Raw genomic sequence first — 18,459 nt, 5'->3', positions numbered from 1 at the left:
TGACGTACATCTCTCCACTCTGTCTATGGTAATTGCCCTTGTTCTCTTAGACATAGTCAAGCAACGTTGGTTTAATTGACGAATACCGAACGCTAATGGGGTCTTATTAGAACTCGGCTCGTTCTACTGCTTTATACATAGACCGTTTGCAGTCAGTTATCCCAGGACTACACGTACTTCTCACTCTCTTCTTCTTCTTCTCTTCTGATTAACTCTCCTCCAGGAATATACACGCCATATTACTGTCTATGTGAGAGACACTGAGATATATAGATGGGTCTGTTAATATTCAGTCAAGAGATATTGCATGGTTCGTTTAGCTCTCAAATTCCTATAGTCATATGTATAAACACTTCTCCTTGATTAAGTTGAGCAAATTTTGGGCAAACTTTTGTGTGAAAACAAATTTCTTAACTTTTGTGTGGAACAGTTTAATTTGGAATCAGTTTTCTGTTCTTTGAGAACCAAAAGATTAATTGTTGCTTTAGGTAAACATTTATTTCTAGGTTTTTATCCATACGTTACTCTTACAAATCTACAAAAGCAGATATAGACTTTCTAGAAAGAGTCAGATCAAAATGAGTCTTTAAGATGCCAGAGTTGTTGCTAGTGTGACTTCGGTACTTTTCTGTATACGAGGTGTGGCTATTAAATAACGAGACTATTGCTGTAAAACATTTTATTTTAAATTTATACATATTTAGTTATTATCATCTTCAATATACACCCCTCCCCTATCCCTACAACGCTCCATGCGAATTTACCATTGTTCGAAACAGTGCTGGAAGTCTTTTTCTGTAAGCTCCTGCATGACGCGTGCCGCTTTTTCTTTCACAGTTTCAACGGACTGAAATCGTGTTCCTTTTAATGCAGATCTGACTTTAGGAAACAGATAAAAGTCACATGGGGCCAGGTCAGGCGAATAAGGCGGATGGCCTAAAACTGGGATGTTGTACTTGGCTAGAAACGTCTTGACAGACGCAGTGTGAGCCGGCGCGTTGTCTTGATGGAGAACCACATCGGGTCGTTTTTTTCCTTACTCTTTCACGGAGTTGAGCAAGCACCTCACGGTAGTAATATTGATTAATTATAATCGATATTTTCATCCGTTTTGGACGTGGCAAGGGCGACCCGGGACCACTCAAAAACTCGCGCACGTGATAAACATTCATCGCCATTAACTTCTTTTAATAAAAGATAAGTTTCAGTAGCGGTTTTACCCAGTTTCATGTGAAATTTCACGACAATTCGTTGCTCTACTACATGTGTAGTATCATGTTTTCAGCAAAGCGAACTAACACCTCTTACACAAACGACGGTTCCGGTCAGACAGATTTCTCTACAAACACGTGAGACGCTGCAATCGAAAGAGAACGCAGCACTGCTGTCGGTCGTTAGGATTTGGCGCAAGCATAGTTCTTCTGTATCAGTCTCGTTATTTAATAGCCACAATCTGGATTCTGATAGAACTTCATTCATTATTAAAATTTATAGTTTCCGAAGTAATATCTTCGGAATTTGTATTGGAAATCTGAAGTACAAGAAGTGACATGGCTTTTCTAGGAGATTAAAGTACGTTAAAAGTAAAGTAAAAAGAAAGTAAAGAACGTTTGCTAGTGGCCTTCGGTTCGCTACACCTAATTTGGTAGTAAGACGTAAAGCCCGTCTGAAATAAAAGGCATTACTTTACTTTTTTTTAACCCGTCCAGCTCTCTATACTCTCCTACAGACTCCTTCTCTTAATGGACCAAAATCTTTTCTGAGGATCTTCTTCTCAATTGTTAAAACAGCTTTTCATAATTTAATGTTAAAGTTCACGACTCACTTCCGTGGATAACTTGGCCTTTCTTGAAAACTGTTTGAAATTTTAATACTTTTTGAAACGACCAAAAACACCTATTTCTTGCTGCTATTCGGGGATGTCCACACTTACTGCACGGTTTGCAGTTATTATTGTCCCTAAATAGCTAAATTCCTGATGATTGGGTCCCATAAAGTGTGGAGAAAGACTGGATACTCAAGAAGCTATTCACCTGCCAACGGGTTGGTTGAAGGAACAGAGAAAGATCTTATATACGTTGACTGGAGGACTTAGAAGAGATCCTGTGAGTAATGGCTGTGAGAAGATGGAGACAGGTGGTCAAGGAGAGAAAGAAGTGGAGGAAAATGATGACTTCTCAAAGGCTGTAGTGTCAACCAAGCACTTCCTTTACTAAATTAAAAGTTTACTAAGTGTTTCTGTACAGGTCAAAAGTAAAGCCTCTCTAAACATGATATCAAGATTTGTATTTTATGATCAGATTTTTATGCCACAGATAAATAAGATTTTCAGGAGTAGTTTTTTAAAGAGCAATATTACGGGTAGAAAAGTAATTGACTCCGACTACAGCCAACGCAGGGAAAACCATTACATTGCGCTTCAAAATGCAAGTTTTAAGAATCATCTGAATTTCTACTTCAATTTAAAAAAAAAGAAAAGTTCATCTGATTTGTATCTTCTTTGAGACAATAAACTGAATAAGCCAAGATTTTGAAAGTGCATCTTTGTTGCAGAAGAAATGAAGAAGTCACTAATGTTAACCAGATTTAAATTATGTTGCTGTTGATCAACTTTAAACTAAATTTTTTGGTTCATTTTGAAAACTGAAATAATTTCTTTTAAAATTGTGTTTCTGTAAATTTTGGTCTTCAGGGGCTGTGGGCTTAAACTATTTTGCGAACATTTGTTGGTATTTAGTAAATTATAGACCGCTATTTAATTAAAACTATTTAATTATGAGAGATAAGGTTTAAAATGATTTTACAGTTTGTCTGATAATATGTAATCAAAACACCGTTGTCTAATATTTTATTCTCAGACAATGGAACGCCCTCTCAGCGAACGCAGTTGAAATCTAGTAATTTTTAATTAAATCACTGTCTGTCATTTGTTATTAAAGAGGCGAGAGAATAAAACTTTTCCATTAAACACTTAATCTACATCTAGCAGGTTTTTTTTTGGTTTTTTTAAATTTCTGTAATCTGCTACTGAAAGATTTACTAAGATTACATTAAGTTTTCTGTTCTTATTTTTTTTTCCCCATAAAGCGTCTTTCTTTCTACTTATTTAATCAAGGTTTTAAAAACATTCATATTCATGAAGAAGTTTTCAAATAAATCCACTCAGGTGTAGACTCTATATATACACATATAAATGCAAATGGTGTACATCGATCTTTAGCACTGAGTGTTTACAGTGAAGTTGTACCAAAAATGTCATCTGCATTGCTCTATCCCAGTTTTAAACAGATTTTAAAGAAAGGAATTGTCTGGGCTAAGGATGAAGATAAATATTAATTAGTATTTGAATGAATAAGAGCCTAAAGAGGGGTTGTAAGGGGACAGTGGCCCTGGAGAAAGAGAGAGAGCGATTGGTCCTGGAGAAGGATTTAGAGAGAGCTAGATGATGACGTAGTGTTCGGAGGGGTTTTCAAGTGGAATGGCTGAGATCCCATTAGGTAGGCATTCGACTGCACCATAATTAGTTAATGCAGGATCTATCTGTCGATATTACTATTAGTTTAACATTAAATTCACTAGCCCTCTATCCGATAGAATGGATTAACTCGTAACTTATTATAATTCAATAAATCTAATAATATTTATAATTTTAGATTATCTTTAGATTCACTTTTTCTCAAAAAGTGAGATTTGATATTTTATAAATCGAATGTTTCTTTATCTTTAAACAAACATATACATATGTTTATTGGAATTGTTGCGATGTACATTTTGGTTATCAAATTGTCTTAAGAGATTTCTCTTGACAAATCATGATATTCTTTCATTAATAATTTCTAGTAGTTTCCAAAGTTCAAAAATCGCTAGTGAAGATTTTAGTTTTATTTATACTTTTTCTTTCTAGATAAGGAAAGTATTGGTATGAAAAGTTTTATACCATTCACGATACTCGAAGGCTTAAAGTGCGGACCAATTTGGAAATGTTCCATTAATTGTGGTATCCACTATATTTAGTTGCAGATTAGCCGAGATTAAACTGAATAATCTGATTGCACATGATTTGCATGCATTGATAATGTGGCAAACACTTTGCAAATATACCTGTGTGTACTATGAGCATTATGCGCAGCACAGTATTATGTTTAGCATTCGACTACTTCTTTGTCAAATAGGTGAAACAACTTTCGTAAAGGTTCAGTTTCGAAAATCCGATGATTGTAGTACTTTCTTTCGCGAAAGTAAGTTCACGATTGTATTTTCTATCACGGAAGTAACAGAAAATATAAAAGTGAACTTAACTGCAAGTTTGAAACTAAGTCTAACAATTTGTTTTGTTTTTAATATTGTAAAGTTTTTGTCGTTTTACTAAAAACTTTAACTACAACTTGTGACTGCCACTAGTTAATTTAATAAGTGTGGGTTTGATAAATAATAAAACTCGCTAAACTTATAAGAAGTAATTTGATTTATTAACACATTAACATTACTAACATTAACATTTACTAGCAACTAACGCTATTCATTACAGTCACCATTTACAACAGTCACAACAGTTTACTGTTACTTACTCACTAAGTAAATACTCCACTAAACTGTTCCACGACTGACTATTGGTCCGCACTGCTCTGAATTGCCCTAGTCTCAGCTGCACTAACATAGCTCTACTCACTAACTGACTAACTGCCCAACTGGCTAACTCTGAAGGACTCCGCAACACTGACTGTCTCCAACTGTGTCTGCCTCACTTCAACCTGCAACTGCCCCACTCCAACTCCGACTGTCTCACTCCCACCTGCGACTCACTGACTGGGAAAACACACACTGCCTCCACCCCAACTGGGGCCGCACCCTTGGCTTTTACACAGTGGTGGACCGTTATAGGCTTCGGTCACTAAACTCCCAGAACAATCTAGCCCTTTCTTTTCCGGCTCAGGTAAAGTCTGTCCTTTTGTTTACACAGTGGTGGACCGTCATAGACTTCGGTCACTCAACTCCCAGAACAATCTAGGCCTTTCTTTCCCGGCTCAGGTAAAGTCTGTCCTTTTGTTTACACAGTGGTGGACCGTCATAGACTTCAGTCACTAAACTCCCAGAACAATCTAGGCCTTTCTTTCCCGGCTCAGGTAAAGTCTGTCCTTTTGTTTACACTGTGGTGGACCGTCATAGACTTCGGTCACTCAACTCCCAGAACAATCTAGGCCTTTCTTTCCCGGCTCAGGTAAAGTCTGTCCTTTTGTTTACACAGTGGTGGACCGTCATAGACTTCGGTCACTCAACTCCCAGAACAATCTAGGCCTTTCTTCTCTGGCTCAGGTCAACTTCGTTACAATATTTGCTTAACTCGCCCTTCTAAAAAAAAAAGAACTCATTTCCGGATTAAACAATGTACTCAGTGTGTTTATTAATTTATTTTTTAAACGGAAATAATAACATTCAAGTTGATAATATCTTTAAAAATATCACTTTCAAATTAAAACCATTTTTGTTTTTAGTCGTACTTAAAGAATATACTTTTCCATTTCGTCAAACAAAATGGAATCCTCTTAATTGTGTGACTCGGTCCAAAAAAAAACTGAAAGTACTCGGCAATTCTCAAAACCGAAGAGGGAAACCTGCTATATAATCTGTTATTACTGTTCAACTGAGATAAAGAAAAATCAAAACGAGCTACCTAATTAATTCAAAGTGAGTGGAACGAGACTTTTCTCCTTTTAAATTTATTTTTAGTAAGAAAAGTTTAGTGATAAAGGAGGTGGAAAAAAAGATTTTTTTTTCCCATATACCCACCAAGAAATGAGGAAGGAGCTTACCTGTTCCAATAATTAGAATCTTCCTCCGTTTGTGGCTGCTGGAAGAGGGGAACTGAGTTCTGAGGACCCTTGGGTAATTAAGTTTTGGTATAATTGAGAATATCCTCTTACAAGGAAAAATTTGTATAATAGTATCCTTCCTGTTTTAATATATATGTATTTATTTCCGTCCTAATAATGGGTAATATTCCTTCAAGAAGGACGTTTTACTTCCGAAAAGATTCTTATGATTCTTAAATAATTTATGTAGCAATAGCATATTACTTATTTCAATTCATGAGTAACTTAAGAGCGTGACTTGATTAAATTCAATTTAGAAATGAAATCAAGAAGTAACTCTATTCTCTTTGACTAACATCTTATTGTTTACTGATTCTGGCAAGTTTACTTAAGCTGAGTGATTTCTCCGTTGCAGATGGGCGCTCTTAAGATGAATTTATCCAGTCCTAAAATCTGGAGATGTTTAAGTCAACATCTTTATACAGATTAGCTTTGCTTTTGTATGGGGGTGTGCATGTGGCCAGATTTAAAGAAGATAATTGTGAGAAACTCAAATCCAGTTGCTCCCATTTTGCTGAAGATACTGCCTTCTTTATTTCTTCATTTCCAGAGTTGATACAATAGCCAAACGGTTATCGATAGCCCTTGAAAAAAAGTTTCAAATACTTCACAAAATGGAAAATAAGGCCAAACTATGCCAAGACACGAATTATTTTGTTTACACGTCGTGAAGTAACTAATGGTAACTAATTCATGGTAGTAATTAATGGTAACTCCCTTCCGTGGAATAAGGAAGTTAAATACCTCGGGTTGGTGATAGACTCCAAATTAACTTTCACAAAACACATAAACTCAGTGTGCGATAAAGCGGTAGGAATTATGTGCAAACTCTTTCCTCTTTTGAACCACAACTCTAGCAGCATAGATTTTCTTAATAAAAAACTAATTTAATACCTTTACGAGTATATCCGCTCCGTACTCCTATGTGAAGCCACTGTGTGGTCCCAAACTTGTTGCACCAATTACGGGAAGTTATAAAGAGTCCAAAACGAATGCTTGAGGCTGGTTGGGTCATATCCCCGGTGGACACCCATAGACTACATATCTTGATGTTGCCAGCGTGTCTACATTTATCTATAACGTCACAGAAAAATTTGTCTTCCCGTATACACAGTCCCTATCCGCATGTAAGAAGTATTGTAGACTACAACTTAAATTCACATAGTTATAAAAAACATAAGCACAAAAGGCATATCCTGCTATAATTTAACTCTAGGTTGTAAGTTTTTTAAATGTTTTTTTGCCTTATATTAAGTCTGGACTATTTATCAAAGTAAAAATCATGGTTGTGGAGAGTATATAGGCACTGCAGCCTAAAACCTCCTTTTGTATATATTTTTGTACAACTGTTTTTTTAAATTGTAAATAAACTTTTCAATTTCCAATTTCCAATTGTGAGAAACCGAAAAAAAAAGAAGTACGATGGGGTATATTATGATCTTGATGTCAGATAGTAAAATAAATAATAATAAAATTTAATACGGATACTTTAATAAAATCTCCTCACTTGCTGAAAGAAAAATACCCACATTATCATGAGATGCTTGATGGGAAATTTACGAGTCATTTCCCACAAAATTTTCTTTTGAGCAAACGATTTCTTGTCAAATATATATTTCTTTAGTAAATTGAACATTTTTAAAGGGCATTCCTCAATTGTGAACGATGGTTGTATAACACGCTGTCTGAATTGACTATCGCACAGTTAAATCCGATATTCGGAGGTGTAAAAGTAAAATGAATTATTCACCCAGACTAAAGCCTAACCATGCTTCTCTAATGATCACTACAATATTTAGTTAAATGGATGAAATAGAAGAGAGTATTAAAAAATATTAATACAGTACAACCTCAATTAACCAGCCCTCGGTTAACCGGGATTCGGATTAACCGGGATCATGTTGAGTCATCATAAGAACAACTGGATCGGCGCCGAAACAAAAGTTAATTTTCGGTGGCGACAGGAAAATTTTTTGTCTTCCGATGTAACATAATATTCTAGGCGTGGCAGCAACTCCTTTATACCTGATTTTCTTGAAGGGTCATTATGTAACATATGCAAGTAAAATCCCAAAATATGGTGCAATGAAATCGACGAAGAAGAGAATGATCACCCAGGAATATCCCTGGATGCAGCAATCGAATTCAGTTGCTGAATTGATTGAATTTTTTTACGATAAAGGACATTCCAAACCAGTGACAAAGTTGTGCTTTTTAAATTGCGTACACTCATCAGAGAGTGGTCGTTTGATAAAAAAAGAGCAAACAACACTTGAAAAGTGTTTTTCAAAAAGTTGAACGGCAAAAAAATGCCGTTTATTTAATTTAAAAAGAAAAAAAAAAAAAAGGATTGCCGTCTAAGATAGGAGTTGATCTCTGGGACGAAACAGTAATGTATTACTACGTAATACTGTGTATTCGGTTTAACCGGGATTTCAGTTGTCCGGGGTGGATATAACCGAAGGTCAGCCCGGTTAATCGAGGTTGTACTGTATGCACATTGTGATTATAACTTCAGGAAAGGTCAATAACCAGCGGAATTTGCTTTAAAATTATGGCGCAATTGGATAAAAAGAAAATAATGGTTTTTAGAATGCGATTTATAAATTTATACTTTGTCAATAGACATTTTGTTGCAAACAAAACCTCACTAGATAGCAGTGTACTCGGGGGGGTAAAAAAGTAGAAATACCCGCAGGGTGGGGACTCAGATAGAGTGAGGGGAGTTTGAAATCCGCAAACCAGCTGGAAAGATTCGAGTGTGTGCAGTGTGTCTCAAGTCAAAGAGTTTTCCGCTCTGGCAAATTGACGTTCAAGAACAAAGTTTTCCTTTTTTTTTTCTATAGTCCCTTAGTTTACCGAAGGAACAAGCGCACACAGGGGGGGCGGATCCAATTTGGGGCCAGTAAACGGTTTCTTTTTTCGCGGACAGTTCTTCCTCTCCCCTAGGCTCTTACTATAACCTTTATCTAGCCTTCTCTCGGACAATTGTCTTTGGCCAAGTGCAATCAGAGGAGAGAGAGACCCAGTGCTTTGTGTATTTGCAGACTCCAATGCTTGTGTGCGGGTGTATGTGTGTTTGGTGAGGTAGAGAAATACTGGCTTACTGGACAGAGTGTAGAATACGCCCCTCAGGTTGGTATAGACGAAGGCATTATATTGGGGGAAGCCTTTGTCCATGGTAAATTGACAGCAATAGTGTGTCCCAGTACTAAAACTCTTTTCCAATGGTTCAGGATGGACAATTTTGTTTGTTTTTACATTCTATCAATTCTTTTATTTTACAAACCATTCAAACTTGTTTTTGTATATACTTTTATTCGGATATTTACCCTCTCGATTGGAAAAAAAAATAACATCATTCAATTAGGAATATCTTTTTACTATAAATCTTCGAAAATGATTTTTTTAAAATACTCAACGGACTGAACCAACCAGAGCCAGCGTTTTGAAATTGATATGTGTACAAATATATGTTCAAATCCGATATGAGTATTTTCTTACTGCAGCTATTACAGTTTTAATTGACATAACTGACAATAGGCAGAAAGAATATTGCCAATTACAGTCATTATTTTTTTGGTTATTTAGGCCAAAATAAACAATAGGGACCTAGGGACTAGGTCATCTTCAGGGTTATTCAATTCACAATTATAATATTATATGCTAGGTTTCTTCTGTTGTGTACGAGGGTCGTTTGAAAAGTCCGTGCAAAGTCAGAGAGATAACACCACTGGCGCGTATCGAGGTTATGTTTAGTTAGTAGCATCTCTTGGAAGAACACACACCAAGTTTCAGCCAGATCGGTCTATTTCTTTGTGTTTGGCATTCGTTTGAATCGAGAAAGTCGAGTGATTTTCAAAAAATGGACGAAAAAGAATTTCGTGTGTTGATTAAACACTACTTTATGAAAGGCAAAACGCCTGAGGAGACTAAAGAGAAGCTTGATAAAGATTATGGTGACTCTGCACCTTCGATTAGAACAGTTTATAAGTGGTTTCAAAATTTAGGAGTGGCCATATGGGCACAAGTGACGCTGAACGTTCTGGACGCCCTGTTGAGGTTACTACTCCAGAAATCATTGATAAAATCCATGATATGGTGATGGATGACAGAAGAGTGAAGGTGCGTGAGATTGCTAGTGTTGTGGGCATCTCGAATGAACGGGTACATAATATTTTGCATCAACATTTGGACATGACAAAGCTATCCGCAAGATGGGTGCCGCGATTGCTCACGCTTGACCAAAAACGAAATCGTGTGAAGTGTTGCAAGGACGGTTTGCAGCTGTTCCAGAAGAATCCGCAGGACTTTAAGCGTCGTTTCGTCACTGTGGATGAAACATGGATACATCACTACACTCCTGAGACCAAAGAACAATCTAAACAATGGGTTACCAAGGGGGAATCTGCGCCAAAAAAGGCGAAGACCGTTCCTTCGGCCGGAAAGATTATGGCGACTGTCTTTTGGGATTCGCAAGAAATAATCTTCATCGATTATCTGGAAAAGGGTAAAACTATTACAGGTGCATATTATTCATCGTTATTGGACCGTTTGAAAACCGAGCTGCAAGAAAAACGCCCACGATTGGCCCACAAAAAAGTCCTTTTCCATCACGACAACGCACCAGCTCACACCTCAGCATTTGTGGTCGCAAAATTAATGGAAATAGGGTTCCAACTCGTTTCACATCCCCCCTATTCTCCAGACTTGGCTCCCTCGGACTACTATTTGCTCCCCAATATGAAGAAATGGATGGCGGGAAAAAGATTTTATTCAAACGAGGAGGTGATTGCAGAAACGAATGGCTATTTTTCAGACTTGGACAAATCCTATTATTCGGAAGGGATCAACAAACTAGAGCAGCGTTGGACGAAGTGTATAAGCCTAAAAGGAGACTATGTTGAAAAATAAAAAAGGTTTACCCCAAAAAATTAAGTAGTTTTTATTTTTGCACGGACTTTTCAAACGACCCTCGTATGTTTATGTACTGAATGTTATCTTTTTTTAAAAAAAAACAGACACGTCAAAAGACACACCAAACTTACATATAATATTATAGTTGTCAGTAGCATCTGAAGATGACCTAGTCCCAAGGTTGAAAAAGCTCGGTAAAAATAATAAAAAAAATGACAGAAATCGGCAATATTCTTTCTTCCTTCCGTATAAATAAATTAGTCTCCAAAAACAAAGAACTATATTTTCTTCTACACCAACGTTTTCCAACCGGTGGTGGTACGCGAAAAATAATCAATAATGGCGGAAATAAAAATTAAAAAAAAAAATTAAATCATAAAAATATCATAAAAACGTTTTTTCCTATAATTCATAAAAATTATTTTAATTAAATAATATTATACTGTAAAGTTGTTAATATGTACAGTAATAAGGTTAGTCTGTCTCAAGATATACGAGAAAATATAATAGCACATTTAACAGGATTAAAATTGTCGGAGTATTTTCCAAAAACCGAAGAACCACAAATGATAATTGGATTTCAAACCCCTTCTATAAAGAAAATTTAGGAAAAGCTACATCATTATCGATAAAAGATAAAGGAAATTTAATAGAATTATCATGTGACAGAACTTAAATGATAACTATGAAGAAATATGCTTAAAGAGACTGATTGTAATGAATAAGCTCTATCCAAGCATCATTAAATGCAAGGTAGTTGAATGCTTAAAAGAAATTAATTTAGAAGATTTGGGCACAAATATAATAATCGTAAAGAAGAACTTTGTAAATTAATTAATAATCTTGAAGAAAAAATTATGTACGCAATTTTTAATTATTTAAAAAAAGTTTTAAAACTAAGATCTTACACTTTACTAAGTTTATAAAGTGAACATGAACTTGAACTCCTTTGCAACGGATACATTGTATCTCTATACAAAGAAAGATGATAATAATAATAAAATAACTAATTTCACGAAATACAATCATTTTTGCGAAGTGGTACAATTTAGCATGATGTACTACCAAGTGGTACGCGAGCCAAAAAAGGTTGGGAAACGCTGTTGTACACAATGTTTTTTAGATCTAATTAACTTGACATCTTTGTAACTGTGATATTTAATTCTATAGTCGTCATTCACTCACTTTTGAGCCTATTACAATTCTACTAAGAATTCACGATTGCTATAAAATGGAATGGTAGTCAAAACCATACCACATACGTATTTTAAACAATCATAATGACCAATGATCGGCAGATTACTAGAAGATTCATTAGGAAGCATCTCGGAATTGAATCTTATGCAAAATATCTTATGAGTGGATCAAAAATCAGATAAGAGGAATGTTCAGGCAGAGTAAAAAGTCATTTTTATGCGAAAGAGTTCATTACTGCCAAAATTTGACAGAAAATAATTCTGAGAACACTTCAAAAAAAGTGAGGAAGCACGGAGAGTTCGACATCCTCAGCAACAGATGCCCTTAAGATACACCTTGAAGCCTCTTTCTAGAGTTTAAAATGATTCTAAACAGACAGACTGGTCTGTTAGTTACCTCTCATTGTTTTGGCTAATGTAACCATTGGAGGGACCTTGGCTTACTAGCCAACACACTTGGAAATTGATCTTACATTTAAGGGCCATGCCTTAATTAGGGCACATTGTCAGTAAAGGTTCTAACTTTAAAGCTAAATCTATATCTTCCAGAATCCACTAAATATAATTTCTTGGAAACATATTTTAAATAGAAGTAATAGTTTATTTATGAGAAGAACCGTACAAAAGCTCAGGATCATAACTAAAAAGATAAAACGACACAAAATAAACACATGGATCAAGAACCAAACATGGTTAGAAAATGTTGCATCAGTATTTACTAGAAGGAAATGGGCAGAGCACCTAATATGCTGAAAACCAGTTGGGATGAAGGAGTTTTAAAGGAAAAGATAATAAATAGCTCTAAACTTTTGATTGGGACTAAGAAATGAAGAAGATCTGCGAATCTGCAGAGGTGGCCGAGAGTTACCATGAACTACTAATGGAAGTGGATGACAATGGCGTTCTTTGAACTTATATAGCCTGAATGGTTTGGAACCTTTACAGGTAAACATATAAGACGAAACGTATTTGAGATGATTCACATAAAAAAAATTTATCTAAATGTCATTAATTTCAGAACGGGCACCAACTTTCAAATTCTATTTCTTATTTTACACAAATTCCCTAACAATCTGCATTACAAAAGTTTGTGAATTCTATACCCTTTAAAAAAGCTCCTGTTACATGATTTTAACTGATCACAGTACATTTTCAGATGCTCTATTCATCATTTATTCAACATGTACAATATTAACTTATATTTTATTTCTATATTCTGTATGTTTCTTAAAATTTGTTCTTATGAAATATCCTTAATATATTCTTTAAGTTGTTCAGTACATCGGGAGTATTTTTTTAAAACGTATTTTTATTAATTTTTACCAATTGGTTATTTGATTTTGTTTTTTAAACCTAGTTTTAATTTTTGTTTTATACCTACTCCTTTATAGATTATTATGTATGCACTTGGAGTACCCTCTAAGTCCAATGAAAATCGGGGAATTCCAAGACCTCTGCAACCTTTTTTTGCAAGCTGAAATCGTGTAACACCGCTTGTGATACCAATGTGCAGCTACCGGAATGTCAAACTCTAGAATCGCAGCTAAAATCTATCCTACCTCTTTGGAAAGAAACTTAAGTATTAAACCCTAGTTTTAAAAAATAATGTGTTCAGTTTTCTAGAGTGATCGACTGCATTTTTTGCTTATGTGTATCTATTTACTGATGTGAATTATGGGTATTACGAGTTAAATGCTAATGAGCGTCACATGTGGTGTTCTCAATGCATTCAATCAGATTTAAAATACCCCAGGGACTTATTCAAGCATGCAGGATGTTCAGCTGGAATCTTTCATTATTAAGTAGCTAAACACATTGCTATTGTGGATCATAATGATCTCAGAGGTAATAAACACCCAGTATAAGGTAACTATCTGTATAATATGCGAATATTAACATTATAATTTGCAATACTATTATATAATGTTCAGATTACATCCCAGGTCATTAGTATTTAATGAATGTTACATGAAGTACATGTTTTAATAGTATTCACTCGCAGGAACATACAGTCATTATCGATAGAAATCCAACGCAGTTGGGAGTGGATTTTCTATAAAGTACGTGTGTTAATACCAAATCCAATAAATTGGTCAATAGTTAATATCTAACGGCGCTAGTAGTCAGCCATTTCTAACTGAAGCAAACTTTACCTTGGGACTGGTTTAGTATTATCTTTAAACTCTAATTTGGGAGCCCTTCGCTTGTTGAACAATTCTTTGCTTAGCCTAAGAAGAATTTCTTAAAGTTAGTATCAGGAATTTTGATTTAAGTTAGCCGTATCAGATAAAACTGGCGAACTTTTTAGAAGTAATTTTTGAAGGAACTTCTTATTATTATTTGATAATAATTGTCTAGTACCTCTGTTCAATCTTTGTCCTCTAGTATTAGCGCTATGGATCAACAGCTAAAGTCAAAATATCAGCAATATAGATGTATTAGTTATAGATTAGGATTCCTAATTGAGCGCTTGCCCTAAATAAGAAGGTTAGAAATTACTTCTTTTCAAACATTGTGCGAGATCTTTCTTCAGAATATTTGAAGAGGACAAGAGGGAGAATGGTGGATTGGCCCCAGAGAATTTAAAAAAAAAAATGTATTTATCTTTTAAAATTGATGTTAAAGAAATGCCAAAAAATCCAATCACTTTCAGAATGTATCAAGTTCGCTATATACACTATGTAAACAGATTGATTAAACATTTGCAGAAAATACATTGTATCGGAAAATGACAAAAGCTTTACCAACCTTCTTATTTGGTGAAAGTGTGTTAGACCACCGTGAAATGGTTTAGCAGGATCTGGGGAGCCGCTTTAATAAGTTGTTCATAGTCTTAAAAAGAAGACAAAACCAAACTTTTGAGGGAAGGAATGGAATGAAAAAGAGGTTAGGAAAAAAATAATTGTCTTCTAGAGTTCCCATGTGTTCACTTAATAATACATGGTTGGAAGTTTGCGGAGTGGCTTTTCTAAATGGAAATGTCAAAGGAGTGAGATACAATCCCTCGCTGTTCTCAACAGTGGCTCCCTTGTGATTCCGCCGCCTCACTCTGCCAGAGCTGCTTATACTTTCTGATCTTTAAGACTCTACTGTATTACCAGTCGTACACACTTTGGAAACAGTAGCTGCTTTCTTTTTTCCACCAACATCGTCGTCCAGAGTATTGCCGCTTTTCAGTCGCATTATTTACCTCCCCTCTATAAACTCGCACATATAACTAGCATTTTTATATACACAAAAAAAAAAAAAAATTATAGGAGGAAGCAAAAAACCTTAAAAACAACAAAAACCCAGTCTCCTAAAATACAAGAACATATGGTTATCTTAGGATCCCTCGTGAAAAATGCAGTACCAGTAGGTTATAATTTTACTACAAAAATGAAAAATATATTCTTGAACACATCCATGGACTTCCTAGCAACCTAAAGTTGTTTTGAAAATCACAAATTTGGACTTTTAGATTCAAGCAATTAAAAACGTTTCACTTATTCCTCGTAATTATAATCGAGCAGGTTTTCTATTTCAAGTTTTATCAACAACCAAATTTACTTGTTATAACTTTTGTTATAGTTGTAAATTTTACCTATAAAGTGAAAAAAAATTCAAGGGAAATATCGTTTTAAGGTCTAATGATGATGTCTAATAATTTTGTCAATGTTTTAATGAACAGGTATTTCTAAATTGAATTCATTAGTACAACACACTGCACAAAAAATATGCAGTGAAACTGTCATACGACTGATACAGTATTCGCTTCATTATATAATAAATTCAGGGTGGTGGCTCTGGTACGACAGAGGGTTTCGTGGTTCTCATCTTGGGTTTTATTGTGCCATAAGTATGCGGTCAAATTTGACACTCAGCTGACAAATAAGCTATTATGGCGTGGGCAGCTCGATGATCTGCTTTCAACAATAAAACCCTCTTACATCGCAGATTCTCTTAGTCGAGCAAAGAGTTCTGAACAGTTTCTATTGTCTCTTATGGAAGATGAGGAGGAGCCCAGAAGATTTTGCGCGCCTCACTCCGATGTCAATATGAATTTGTCCGATTTGAGTCTATTGCTGAAAATTAAGGGTGAACTTTTGAAACTAAATTCGGTTCCTTGTATAGAGAAGGATTATCGGGAGGAATTACGTAATATGTGTTTTTTCAGTAAAGAAAATCTTCATCACTTTTTAGTAGAATGTCCCGCTCTAAGTGACTTGAGAAAACGTTTCCTTGGTAGTGCCATTCTTCAAGGGAGTGCAGTTGTTATCCTCCAAGTCGTGTAAACCTGTGCTTGAATATACTCCTAGAGCTATGGATTTGAGGAAAAACTTGACCTAATACTTCTCATGTTTATAACTAAGTTTTCATTTATTTACTAATATTTACACTTTCTTATTTATATGTTAAAGCACTTCACATAATTCATATAACTTCATATAATTTCTATTTTTCTTGTATTTAATCACTGATTTAAATTATTTACCTCCCAGTAAAGATCTCGTATGTATCTGATAATTACTTATAACATTCTTTATTTAAAATCCAGTATTTAATTTTATTGAGCTGAGTAAAAATTTTTTCTGCAACCATGTAGGGAAGTTCTCATTACTCAATTAAAATCAGCTGTGTAATGCCCAACTTCCCACACTAGTGGGGGGAAATTCCCATTAGTGTCACTTTCCGCACAAGTGAGTGGAAAAACTTTATTGTGCTTCCTTGATATAAGAAGTTTTGTTATTAACATAAATATTTTCTGTAAAACTCTAATAAGCTTATTTAAATTTATTTTATTTAAATAATTAAAAAACGAATATTAAAAAATAAAATAAAAATTGAAAGGAATATAGAAATAAAAATAATACTTTAATAAATAATTAGATATTTTTAATTATAGCAGTTAAAAAGGTTATAGTGTTACCTTATAGAAATTTAAAATGGATTCTAGTGATGCCTGTTTAGAAAACACTCCTCCATCAATAAAAGAAACAGCAGAAAATGTAATAAGTAATGTAAATACGTAAGTAATGTAAATAATTGTAATATAACAATAAATGTTTATAATAAATAAATTACTTTTTGTAGACTGTAAAAATGAAATTTTTAATTTTATTAGTTAATAAATGGTTGCAGAAAAAATATAATATTTAACTCTAGTGTAAAGTATTTTCCTCACACTCGGCAATTTGCACTCGCATCGCTTCGCTCGCTCGTGCGTGCAAACCCTGCCTCGCGTGAGGAAAAGTACTACTTTCCACACTTGTTAAATAAATAACTATTTATTTTATTTTAAAGCAATTCAGTTTTTCTTTTCCTTTGACATTAATCGAGTTAATCTTGTTTAGTTTGTTCATATATTTTTGTAATATTTCAATGTCTAGCAAACTCTGGCAGACGGCGTTAGCCATGCCTATTAATACTGTTAATAATTTTCTTTATTTTTGTAATTTTTTGTACTTTTGTATTTTGTAAATAAAAAAAAAAAATAATGATAAATATTTTACTATTTAAATAGGGTCTTCTGAAGGAGAAAGGTTGGAGATTATACTTTTGGTTTTATGCCTTCTTTTGAACCAGGATATAACCAGGTGACAATATTTCTTATTATTATTAGTAATTAATGAATTTAATGTTTACTAGAAACAAATGATACAATGTAATGAACCATTCTAGGATCGGAGGAGGAAGATGTGCTCCAGAATCTGCTATTTAGTGCACTGACGAGCAAATGACCAGAATTAAGGCAACAGGCCTCATATTCAAGTGTGACATTAACCATTAAGAGAAACAGGCCTGATTGTTCAGGCATTTTCTTCCAGTTCGTGATCTGGTGAGGATTTAAAAAGTTTTTATTTAACTATTAATTGATTTTCCCCATTTAGATTAATCAATTGAGATTATGAGTTACAGAAAGACACCTTTTAATTGGGCCACGCTCTTCTTCAATTCCCTCGTTACTATTGGGACTCAAGATGTGTGGCTCAAAATCCTGATCTTTTGAAGCGAAATGTGGAAAATATGTTACAGAAATGTACAAATAACTGTTTAAGTCGGGATAATGATACTGCTCTCAATGTTGCCTATAATTTTCACTATAGACATGTTTTGTCTCCCTTGTCAATTGACGGGACATATCTCTCACTGAAGGTGCACCTAACTAAATTTGAATTGCTTTCACAATTAGGGCTGGCACCTAAAAAATATCCAACACTTTATGTCCTAGGGAAGAAATGTATATTTAACCCAAAAAATGTGTGCCAGTTATACAATTTACGTGAGTTGGACGATCTGTTGCACCTCTATCTTGTATGCCCTTAGTATTCTGCGATGAGAAATAAGCTTTTGCAGGGATTTATTGGCCTTCCAGATGCATTATTATCGCTCCTAAATGTGAACACCATTGAGAGAGTAAATGAGTTGTTTTGTTTTACCCAGGGCCGGATTTTCCTATAGGCTAACTAGGCTTCAGCCTAGGGCCTCAAGATCAA

General features: G+C 34.7%; 1 long non-coding RNA gene across 3 annotated transcripts in view; it reads left to right on the top strand.

Annotated features, from left to right (window-relative positions):
- The window catches only part of LOC141450995 (uncharacterized), a 61,315-nt gene that overhangs the window by 24,647 nt on the left and 18,209 nt on the right, over nt 1–18,459 (top strand). For 2 of the 3 annotated variants that reach the window (XR_012456486.1, XR_012456487.1), the window contains exons 2-3: nt 13,375–17,559; nt 17,645–17,801. This is a non-coding gene — a long non-coding RNA (uncharacterized lncRNA). The remainder of the gene's footprint in view (nt 1–13,374; nt 17,560–17,644; nt 17,802–18,459) is intronic. The other variant, XR_012456488.1, reaches the window with a different exon arrangement.

Source organism: Rhodnius prolixus, unplaced genomic scaffold, assembly GCF_049639745.1.
Source record: "Rhodnius prolixus isolate KJV_2025 unplaced genomic scaffold, Rpr scaffold_8, whole genome shotgun sequence".
In the NCBI taxonomy this organism is placed as follows: Eukaryota; Metazoa; Arthropoda; class Insecta; order Hemiptera; family Reduviidae; genus Rhodnius; species Rhodnius prolixus.
The sequence above is the reverse complement of the archived record's forward strand: the minus strand, read 5'-3'. Positions and strand labels throughout refer to the sequence as shown.